Source organism: Tamandua tetradactyla, chromosome 14, assembly GCF_023851605.1.
Source record: "Tamandua tetradactyla isolate mTamTet1 chromosome 14, mTamTet1.pri, whole genome shotgun sequence".
Lineage (NCBI taxonomy): Eukaryota > Metazoa > Chordata > Mammalia > Pilosa > Myrmecophagidae > Tamandua > Tamandua tetradactyla.
The window spans coordinates 40,433,133-40,446,104 of record NC_135340.1 but is presented as its reverse complement, the minus strand read 5'-3'; positions in this window follow the sequence as shown (position 1 = coordinate 40,446,104).

The following is a 12,972-nucleotide window of genomic DNA, read 5'->3' as shown; positions in this document are numbered from 1 at the left end:
GATTTTAGCAAGGTTAGATGAGGTCATTTAAAATACCAATTGCAAAGCAGAAAAAGAGAAAGTGTTATTTTCATTTCAATGGGAGAACAGAAGTTGAAAGGAGGGGAGACAAAGCTATCACTTCAGAACTAAAAGTGTAAACCAAAAGAAATGAAGACAATTATATTTCAATAGCACAATCTATCTGTTACAATTTACAAACATATGGGACTGAAGCTAGTTTATGGCTGACTTTATTAACATTAGGGCCTTTGCCCTATAAGAAAATGACCAGATAAGTAACAGCTTTAATAGTCACAAAGGCACAAGATAAGGGCTTTTACAATCATTTCAGATATCAGGACAGCTTAATTATACTTTAGGGCTTTCAGGTATACCCTCTGTCTACTCCAACATCCCACAAAGCGAAAAAGAACATCTATATAATGATTCAGTAATCAAAATCATCTTTTAAATCCTGATCTCAGCTATAATTCCTCCCTCTTGTTTAATGATTATCTTTCAATCATGAGGGATATCTGGGTGATGATTCTTCTCACTGCTTTAAGGCTGTAAAGAGGGCATTGTTATTAAGAGATAAAGGGATGAACTGATGAAACCAGTTGTTATTCTTGAAGGGTCTGGCATCTCTGGGTTTGAGAGCTTCTCTGGCATTGAAGCAATCTGGAGGTTTCAAGTCTCTGGAGAACAAACTTAATAAGTGAAATTTTATAGAGCACAGGATATCTTTTAGGGTTTCCTGGAATACTGTTGGTTGGGGTATGCCATATTGTGGTAATTTGCAATATCTGGCTGAAAAGTCTGTAAGAGTGACCTCCAGAATGACCTCTTTACTCAAATAGAAATCTTTTAGCAATTGAAATGCTATTTCTTTTCTCCCTTTTGGTCAGTTCATCCATGATGTCAATGTCAACCTCATCCTTTGAACTTATGTCTCACAATACCAGGGCCAGTTATGTCCTGCAATGCCACAGCAAGCTATGTCCCATGATGCCAGTCCCAGGCTTATACCCTTGGAAATTATGTTCTACATTGTGGGGGAAGTTCAGAGTTTAGCTTAGAGAGAGACCACATTTGAGCAATAGCAGAGATTTTCTGAAGATGGCTCTTAGGGACTAATCCTAAGTAGATTCAGTTATCTGTTACAGAAATAAGTTTCATAAGGGCAAGCCTCAAAATTGAGGCTTATTAATTAATTAATAACATATAATATATAATCATTAATAATTATGGCTTATTAAATTGGGAGCCTCTCTTGCTTAAGAAAAATGTAAGGAATTACCCAGATGGGGAAGCTTAACAGTTTTATCTTTCTCAGTCCTTCAAGGGACTTTGAAAACACTTTTTCATATTCTGCCCAAAATCCTCTGAAATGCAACATTGTATAACATTATCTTGTACAGAACATTAAGATTTTGTTCCTTATTCCAGGTTCCATATCAAATACAGCTGAATTAGGTTGTTTAACTGGCTAGACACATTAAATTAGGTAGTACAAATTTTGGACAAAATAACAATTTTTCTTTTATCTCACACGAAACTTAAAGCTTTAAAATATAGACAATATTATTCTTTACCTTGTATAGTTATTTACCTTAGTTTTAACCAGATCAGTTTTATCACATCTTTAATGGAGTTTGGTGTCTTTTAGTTTTTTTTTTTTTTTCTTAAGCATTGCTTTGTGGACCCATGCTCACTTTCAGAGCTGGGGAACCAAATCTGAGTTTCAGGCGTCAGGGAACTACTGGGCTATACAAAGAGTAAATCACCTCAGAATTTAATGATAACAGTTAGTGCTGGCAATTTGAGCTTTAATTTTTATAAACATTTTTAAATGAAGCTTCTTTCAGAAATAAAAAACATTGGACAGTTATTTTATATTAAGAAACCATAGCAGATGTTTTGTTCTGCATCACTTTTACACATTTAACAGAGTTATGTTATTTAACAGGTAAAATATAACATATATATTTGTTCTGCCTTTCTTTTAAAGTTTTTCCTTGTTACAAATAGAGCTCTGACCTGTAGTTGACTGCATACACTTTTAGAGAGGTATTAGAGCAAAGCAATGCAACTGACAATTTGGCTATTTCAGTGATTTGCAGCCTTCTAAGAATAACTAAAACCATGACTAACAACTCCAGACCATTGCTTAACATTGCACAGATTAGTATCAGGATATAACATGGACAGTGAGAACATTGTAATCTTTTTAGGTATTTATACAATCTCTGAATATATGAATAATATTTTACCTATGCAAATTTAACCAGCAACAGGATAGAAAATCCCTTTTAACCACTGTAATATTTCCCAAACACCTCTTATGCAATAGGTTAAACTATTTTTGCACCTTCCTTATACAAGCTGAAAAAATAAAGAAAGTAACAGTTTTTCCTTTAATAGTGAGAACACATGACTTCTGTAATAATGGATAATGCCAACATAAACATTAATAAGCATAGTATTCTGATGTCTATGTTATTTTTAACAGGGATAAAACCAAAGCTTAGTTTTGTATGAATATTCATCTTAACAACAAAAAGCTTTCTTTTTTTTAAAGTATGTGATACACAAAGCTTTTGAACTTGCATACTTTCTTCCAATAGCAGTATTCATAAAGGGGAGAAAGGGACAGAGATATACAAAATAATGGAAGAAGGAAGAAATATATACTTGGGTTTAGAACACATCCAGGTATCTATATACTTTATACTCAGATCACACAAATGGTTACTTTATATTATATCTAAAAACTCTCAGTCTATTTCAGCACTACATTCAGAAGTCAGAAAAGCCCTTTATATTTCATATAAGTGTAATCAGCTTTTTTTTATATTTAAGGGATTTATATCCAGAAAAAAACTCAAATTTTTTTCAACATTATTCACAACCCCTAAATAATGCCAAGAATGTATTAGTGCACAAAATTAAGTTATGGCTTTTAAAAACTACTTCAGATTTCTAATTGTTTAAATGCTACTTTCTTATTTAAATGTCTTACATGTGTCATCTCTTCTATGAGGACCTCTTAGGTCATTCTTTATCTATCCACTTTTTAAATTCTTCCAGCATTTCTGTTCCTTTGTTACTAATGTCTTATACTATGCCTTAGTACATGTATATTCTAACTAGAATATAAACTCTTTGATGCTAAGACTCATGACTTTTTTTATTCATGACTGATATTAACAAACCCACTACAAATTCAAATTCTTACACAGACTGAGGTAACAAATAGCCAAGTAACAAAAAGATTCTCTGAAATGTAAGTAATCAACATTATAAAATTCCATTTATATTTCTTACTAAACTTAACTAAATTCTTAAATAGGATATAGTTGAAGCATCAGCATAATTTAAAATTTATTATACTTTATATAATGTTATTACCAGGTACATTGCTCGGTTTATGTAACTTAACCTAAATCTAGTTAGGTTATTTTAAGAGGAATTTTGAGAATGTATTTATAATATTAGGTAATTTTTTAATAATCTTATACAGATTTAGGACTAACACACTGAAGCAGAATAAAATTACATTTGCTCAATCCAAAATTTATCATAAAATTCCTTTTATCTGAGGTTGAAAAAAGCTCTTTGTTTTAATAATATCTTAAAATACAAACAATTTTAAAAGTACATTGACTATCAATTTCTGGAAAATAAACTGCAATTGTTTAATTTTTCCCAAGTCTAAATTCAGGAAAAGCTTTTCCATATCTCTCAAAGATCTTTCATTTTATGTATTGAAATTTGATAATTAGATTTTATTCAGTTAGTCTTATCCCATCTATTTATATTTTAATAATAATCTACTTACTACAGTTACCATTGCAAATGTATTTTTGGAAAAAATAATATTAATAAACATAGCCTATTCTGTAACATTTCTTTAAACATTTTTTCAAATATTAAATTTATGGATGTATATATTTTAAGTATACATGTGGATAACTTGACAAATCTATACTCTTAAGTAACAACCCCATCATGAACATTTCCATCTCCCCACAAAGTTTTCTTGTGCCCTGTTGCAGACAATGCCACTGCACTTAATTTTTTCTATGTACCTCATTGGTTCTCTTTTTGTTTATTTTTTTAATTTTATAAAAATACAACAACAAACACAAACATTCTTACATATGAGCATTCCATTCTACATATATCATCAGTAAGTCACAATTTCATCACATAGTTTTATACTCATCATCATAACCATTTCTTAGAACATTTGCATCAATTCAGAAAAAGAAATAAAAATACAACAGAAAAAATTCATACATACCATACCCCTTACACCTCCCTTTCATTGATCACTAGCATTTCAATCTACTAAATTTATTTTAACATTTGTTCCCCCTGTTATTTTTTTTTATTCTATATTTTACTCATCTGTCAATATGGTAGATAAAAGGAACCTCAGACACAAGGTTTTCACAATCACACAGTCACATTGCAAAAGTTATATCATTATACAATCATCTTCAAGAAACATGGCTACTGGAACACAGCTCTACATTTCCAGGCAATTCCCTCCAGTCTCTCCATTACATCTTAATTAGCAAAGTAATATCTATTTAATGCATAAGAGTAACCTCCAAGATAACCTCTAGACTCTGTTTGAAATCTCTTAGCTATTGACACTTTATTTTGTGTCATTACACTCTTCCCCATTTTGGTTGAGTAGGTTTTCTCAATCCCTTGATGCTGAGTCCCAGCTCATTCTAGTACTTCTGTCCCATGTTGCCAGGATGGTCTACACCCCTTGGAGTCATATTGCATGTAGAGAGGGGGAGGGCAGTGAGTTTGCTTGTTGTGTTGGCTGGGAGAGAGAGAGGCCACATCTGAACAACAAAAGAGGTTCTCATGGGGGTGACTCTTAGACCTAATTTCAAGTAGGCTTAACCTATCCTTTGGGGGTTAAGTTTCATATGAACAAACCCCCAAATTGTGGGCTCAGCATATTGCTTTGGTTGTCCCCACTGCTTGTGAGAAAATCAAGAATTCTCCACTTGAGGAAGTTGAATTTTCCCCCTTTTTCACCATTCCCCCAAGGGGACTTAGCAAATACTTTTTTATTCACTGTTCAAATCACTCTGGGATTTATTGGGGCCTTACTCTGGTGAAACATACAAAATCTTATGCCCTACTCAAGGTTTCATGTATTTATGGTGTTCAGTTAAGCTGTCCACATAAGTTATATTATGAAATGCACTAGTTAAAATATAAATTTTGTACCTAATAAACATTTTTTGCTTTAGTGTCTTTCACACATAAGTTAAAATTAAAAAAAAAATTATTATCATCTATTTTCAACACCCTACAGTATTGACATTCTTTTATTCTTCATCATGCAAGAACATTAAATTGGTACATTTAGTCACTATTGTTATATACTCTAGGCATTCCTAGATTATGCCATCTTAGCCTTTATATCAATCTTTCTTTCTGATTTCATTTGTGCCTCCAGTCCTCCTCCCTCTATCATTCTCACATTCAACTTCATTCAGTGTTCTCACGTTATTACATTACAGTTAAGTTGTATTGTGCTATCCACTTCTGAATTTTTACAATCAGTCCTTCTGTACAATCTGTATCTCTTCAGCTCCAATTACCCAATATCTTACCCTATTTCTATCTCCTGATGCTTTCTGTGTAACATTCTTTATGCTTAGCATTTCCAATCTCCAGACCCAGTAAAAAGAAAAGGAATTCTAAACCACATATCCCCACGTCTTACTGTGCCGAGCCCTCACCCACACCTACTTTAGTGGTTGGGCCTTAAAGCAGGAATTGATTGCACAGACTCAAAGACATCAGACTTGCTGGATTTGAAAGTTTTAGGTGAGGACCATGGAATTTTGAGAGTTCCTATCTCTTCTTTGAACAATTTCCAATTATTAGATTTATTTTACTAAAAGCTGTGACCGTGAATATGGGAAAAGTTCTTTGTTTTCTTCAGAGGCATCTCTGGCCATTTTCGACTGCCTCAAGGAAATTCCAGAGACAGTTTTTTCCTAATGTTCTATTTTGTTTACAGTAATTGCAAAGCTAAGGCTTTGAATCTTGCCATTCAGAGAGGTTTTAGTTTTCTCTTTTTACTCTTTTACTTCAGAAGTATCAATTTGTATATTCATATCAGGCATCTACTTATTTTAAGCAGTTCAAATAGATCTCATTAAGAATTTTCTTATTAATTTGCTATTAACAACTGGAGGTATGAGAATATACAATGAAAAGGCATACAAATAGAGAAGTAGTTACTCAAAAAACAAAAACACAGAAAGGTTTTTGAGAGGGGCAAATAAAGGTTTGCATATATTATCTTATCCCATTTCTGCCTTTTTTGCTGAACAATTCTAACTGTAATTTCAACTTTAACTGTAATGGTAGTATTTTCATTTCAAGTCATATTGAGACCAGATGATGTTACAGAAACAAAATGTTTTTATAGACTCATAAGCAAATTTTTTCAATTTTCGATACAGTCCAAAGTCTCCCTTTTTAAAAGAATTTCTGTATTCAGTAACCACTTAGTACCATTTGACCAACACAAATGCAGGAACACACCAATTAATAACTAGACTGAACAAACCAGCTAGCAAACATTTAACATACTGATTAGCAATTAAGCAAACATCAACTTTTACTGTACCCAGGTAACACCCTGACAAACATTTAAACAGGCTTACTTAACTTCATTAAAGAAAAATTAATTGCTGGATTACTGATTTTTTAGGAGCATAGTCAACAGACAATTTAAGACCATGGCCTCAAACCCTGTACAGTACACACAATGACTACATGAATTTACAATTAAACACATATAAAACACTTATACCAATTTAACAATTAACCAATACCTAGGTAACACACTGGCTAACACTCAAATTTAATCTCGTTAAATTCCACTTAATTGTTGGATTAGGTCAGGGCTTCAAACCCTGTGCATATGGTACCCCAAATCAAAAAGTGTAGAGGTCAGAGCAAAGGAGTCATTGTGAAAGTGTGACCATGGCCTAGGTCAAGGGGACTTGAACTTTCCACTTACTCCCTGATCCACTTCTACCCTGATGACCCACTCACCCAGTCAGATGTCTGGACATGGAACTGTAAACAGTTTCTCTCTTTTAAGCTTTCTTAAGGCACCAAAAGTCTCTGGAGTGCCAGCATAACATAGAAACATGGTTGTCATACCTTTAAACTAAATTTGGTCCAGCAGCCACAGCAGGCTCGGTTACCTGGCTCACCTGCTCTGCTGGGGCTCCAGAGAGCCAGGCATTCACCCCCTCTGGGTTCCCAGTTGTTACTGGGCGAAGGTTTTGCATTCTTTTGTGTGAAATGCTCAATAACCAATTCCTGAGACACCAGAGTTTAAATGAGATTGAGAGTTTATTACTATGTACGTAGTAGGAGAGCATATGGCCTAGCAGCCCCAAACCTGTCTCTGCTGATTTTTATTTTAAATTTATTTCTGATGTCTTTGTGGACTTTAATTTTCAATTATTTCTTCCTTCTGTCTTATATAGTCTATTTTACTCTTTCCTTTGGATCTTTCTCTGTAGTTTTACAACAAAATGAGCAATGTTAAAAGTCACCAATCATTTCCATATTGTTAAATCTTGAAGTCATTTCTCAGTCCTCTTGTTACTTAACCTGTCAGTAGTAACTAAGTTCTAGCTGATTATGGGCTCCTTCCTGAAGCACTCTTCTTCATTTTGTTTTTAGTACACTGGTTGCTTCTGGCTTCATTTATATCATTCTGGTGATTCCTTCTCAAACTTTTGTAATTCTGTCTCCTCTCTCTGATGTCTTAATGTTAGAAGATCCCCAGGGCTCAGTTCTTGGGACTCTTATTACCTGTCCTTCTCCACTGGCAATCTCTTTTATCTGCAAGGCTTTAAATTCTATTTATTATTCAATAGTATTGAGACATAGATTTTGAACAGGGCATTTCTTTTCAACTCCAAACATCAGTACCCATCATCACTCAAATTTGTTACTCAATTCATACTTAACATGTCCAAAACTGAGCTCCTGAGAGAACTTCAAAAATTTTCCTCAGGTTAATGGAATCTTCCTCAGTTAATGGAATCTTTATCTTCTTAAGTGATCAGGCCAAAAACTTGAAGGCAAAATGATACTTTTTCTTACACCACTCATTAAATATTTCAGCAAATCTCACTGACTCTATTTGGAAAACACCATTAAATATTTCAGCAAATCTCACTGACTCTATCTGGGAAAGAGTTGTGCCACTTGTCAGGATCCCTACCACAATGACCTCTATGGAAGCCCTCTATGGGATTTTAACAACAGCCCACTAATAGGTTTCCTTGCCCAAACTCTTCCAGGTACTTCATCCATTACAAGCACCATAAACTAATGTCAATATAATGACCTACAAGCTCCAACACCTTCTATCCAGAGTCTCCATATCTGATCTCATCTCCATCATTTCTTACCCTTGTTTACCTTGTTCTAGCCATCATGGATTATTACTGTTACTAGACAGCAATTGTGAAACAGATGCTAAAATAATCTTGTATATGCAGGTATTTATCCTATTATGTTGGTATAAAGAAAGACAAAAGAAAATCTAAACATCTTCTCAAATGTTTGCAGCCATTTTCAATGATTGCAAATTAAAAAAATATATATTCTGGAAGAGTAGCAATACACTTGTTCTTTTATGGAGGAAAATTAATTATATTTGAAAAGGGGCCACTGCTTTGTTTGCCTCTTAGCTTTGTTTGTTTGTTTGCTTGTTTTTGCAAGGGCAGGCACCAGGAATCAAACCCAGGTCTCTGGCATGGCATGCAGGAACTCTGCCTGCTGAGCCATGATGGCCCACCCACCACCATTATTTTTTATACTGCTGCTGGTTGTATAAATCAATCCACTGTGGTGGAAAGGATTGGACTATCAGTCAGGAGACCCTGGTTGTATTCAAAACTGTGCCACAATTTATGGTATCTTCAGGAATGTATTCAACATCCTTGAATTCCAACTCCACATGTGCAGAAGAAGGGACTGAGCTGAATAGTTATTTCCCAAACAAGATTAAAATAATCACTGGAACACTTTCTAAAGTATGAAATAACCTGAATAACTATATAAACAGATAAGTGGAAAGCTGCCCTGATGACAGCAGATTGGAGGTGGCTCATTTGGAACCCTCGCTTACCTTTAGGAGCATGAAGGGCAACTATCAACACTTCCAGTGCAAATGGATCAAGGTTTGAAATTCCCTCTGTTCCTTACCATATCTTATATGTTCTGATTTTCTTGCCTCTTCTTGCCCCTTGCTTTCAATCAGTTGATTCTGATTCCCTATCTCTGAAGTGTTTACACTTTTATCCCTTCTTTGTCTCTACTCATCTCATGACTTCAGTTGGTTTATAGGGAGGATCTTCAGTAGCCTTCAATTGTATTTGCTCACCTGTAACCTTTCTCTGTTCTAGTCAATTCCACACTACTGTCAGTACTTATTCCTAAACCATATTCTCTTGCACTGAAACTGTGAATAGCATTCCATGTACCTACAGATTAAGACAAAATTCCAAGGCCTGTACTTGAGGTCTTCCAAAATACAGTACAATAAAACTTTCTGGCATTTACACTCTCTAGCCAAGCTGGAAAAGTTATTCTTGGATCATGTCCAATTTTTTTCACTCATACATTACTTCATTTTTATCTATATGTACCATGTAAATTTTTGCTCATTCTTCCTTTCAAATATCACATCTCAGTTAATACTACTTTATACCCTCTTCCTTTTCATTTCTGCTTACCTCTTTCTTCATTATTCTTCCATCTTTCCTGATTAAAAATGTTATCTTTCTTAACATACATCACTTGAATGCCTACATCATTTGTTTGTGCTTCTTGTAAATCAAATATTATTCTATTTTTCATTGGGTTTCAGCTTACTTTCTTTAATTGGTCTTTGTAAATTACAGACTACTTAAAGATAAGCACTTTGTACTACCCATTCCTTGAATTCTTATTCAGTGGTATTGCATATAGTAAATACTTAATTTTCAAAATTTCTTGAATCAAATTTAATTTGGGAGTTGTAGAAAAACTAGGATATTTCCTCTTTTGCCAACTGATTTATAATTTATTATACTGTAATATTTTACTACACCCATATTACAATATTTATAATGTGGCATGAAAAAGTATTATTCACAATAATATTAATGGTAGTGGTTGGGACTAAACTGATCCTGTAGAGAAAATAAAAGATGCTTCATGAGAATTCAATTACAACTCTCAAAAATTATTCATGAATCAATATTTATAGAAAATGTATTTCACATTTAGCAATACTCTGTCAAAATAACAAATGTACAGATAAATTGGAAACCTGATTTTTCCTTAGATGGAAATAATATTTTCTATGTTATGACCTAAGGAGCTTATTAGCAATGGTCCCACTGGGACAACATTTACAAACAATGAGCGATTCATCTCCAACTCTACCTCCTAGTATACAACATGCATAAAGTACAAGGAGAAGCAAATTGCAAACAAAAAAGAAGAAACCCTTGTGCTATCATCATGATACATCATATTTTTGTGTGAAATTACTGAAATAAAAACAGCAGACAACTTTCACCTCAAGAGGGAGTCTATATGGCATCCCAGTTATGACTCATGTAAGTTTTAATACTTCTACAACTTCAAATAGTTTCCTGTAAGTAACATACATTGATGTAATTTTCTATTACTCAGATTATGTTAATTACATCGGTTTTCCTTTGCTGTGTTGAACTCCCATTTAATGATCTGCAATGAAGTTTTTATTTTCCATATGCCACTAAACTTCCTACCTGTAACTGTGCTTTTCTCTTCTACAGACTCAGCCATCTGGATGTTTGAGTTTATATTTACAGTTATATAACATAAATGCAGCACTAAAGTAAACAGGAAAATATTTGCTTAAATTAAATTGCATTTTTAGATATGTTGACACATGATTTTTTAGTAGTTGCACTTGACCTTGATGCATCTTTTATGCCAACATATTATTTTACAATGATTAGCATATCATTTTTAAACAGAAATTACAGTTCTGTCAATATTTTGCCATATGGTTCAGGTCAATTATTTAACTTCACTGAGATACTGTAATATAAGGATAATTCTATACTTTAAGGGTAACCATAAACATTCTAGATTACACACACACACACACACACACACACCCATACATAATATCACTTCTAAGTCATTGGATGAAACTAAAGGAGGTTTTGTAAGTAGGCAAATTAGTGAATGAAAAATATTTTTTTCCTATGATGTCATTTTAGTTATTTTAATGACCTTTTTGATTATTCTAATAAATTTTTTGATGAACAATTTATGGCATTTATGGTCCACTATGTCATTCTTAGTTCATAGCGATTTGGAGACATAATTTTTCATTTCACAATTTGAAATGCTCCATGTTATTGGAGTATGGGCTTCACAAATGCCTTGCACCCACTATTTTGTGGGTGATGTGTCCAGGATCATAGAGAATTTTACCAATGCTCAGTAAATTAATAGAAATACAAAGTAGTAATATAATCTGTTTAATGATTTTCATTTTAGAAAATTAATGTGAGATAATATATTTCCAATATTTAAAGAGACAAAAATATCAGCTAGAAGAAATGAAAATTTTGTGGTGTGACTTCAGAGTTCATAGGAATGTTGCAACACCTTTCTTTATTCTACGTCAACACTTAGTTGGTAGTTTTAATATCTTTGAGAATTTAATCTTTATTGGGTCTTGGCTTCCAAAGAAATCTCATCTTTCATATTCACCACCTCCCCAACATTCCCCTTTGTCCAACAGAGATAGCATTTGAGGATGAAGTGTCTTTAATTTCACTCCTAAGAATTCACTTAATACATTTTTTCTAGACACCATTGCTTAAAAATTCCATCTACAATCAGATTTATTAATTAATAAGCCATTCTCTGCACTTTTTGAAATAATGTAAACATACTGTTTGTAAAAAGGATTTTTATGTAGAATGACAAAAGTAGAAACCATTTTGGAAAATTATAGATCTGAATTTATTAAGATATTTTAAGCTGTTTCATAGAAAATATAACTAAGCTTAGAAGGAAAAGAGCAAACTGAAATACCTTTGGAATATCTGAGAAAAGACTGATACGTTATATATAAGGTATTCTTATAGCAAATAATTTAAAAAAAAGTGAAGAGTCCAAGAGAAATGTGGGCAAAGGTCATGGAAAAGCAATTAATGAGGGAAAAATACAAATGGCCATATTCATTTATGAATAAATTGTCAGCCCCATTGAAAATTATGATGTCCATTAAAACATCAGTAAGGTGCATTTTCATATAGCTAATAAGTAAAGATACTACTGTCTAGCAAGGATGAAGAAAAAAAAATGGGCATACTCATGCCTCATTTCAGTTAGATGAGCTTTGGCATAATGAACCAAACATTTCTGAAGTGTGTAATTATCATTCTGAATCCTAGGTAAATACTTTTGTATACACATAACATTTTAGCAAAAAGTAAATTTATCATAGAAGCATTAATATTAAGGAAAACTGAAACCACCCCATAATAAAATATATTTCTAATATATTGACAAATAATTTTTAAACAGCATGTACCCTTTTAAATAGGAATAGTACACACTTTGATATTTTGTACACCCTGTTAATTTGTTTATGCAAATGTTTAATAGAGGGAAAAAGGCATAAAACTTATCTTCCTAACCTCTACTGAACACCAACCAAAACATGGTCACATTTTATAATTCTTTTAATTCTTATAACAATCCTATGAGATATAATCCATTATTTCCCCCAATTTATAGATCCAGAATTGACTCAGAGGAAGTTTAATTTGCCTGTGATCACAGAACTAAGAATTATAAAATAAAGAATTCATAATCTGTCAGTCTGACTCTAGGGCTTATCTGTCCTATTTATCT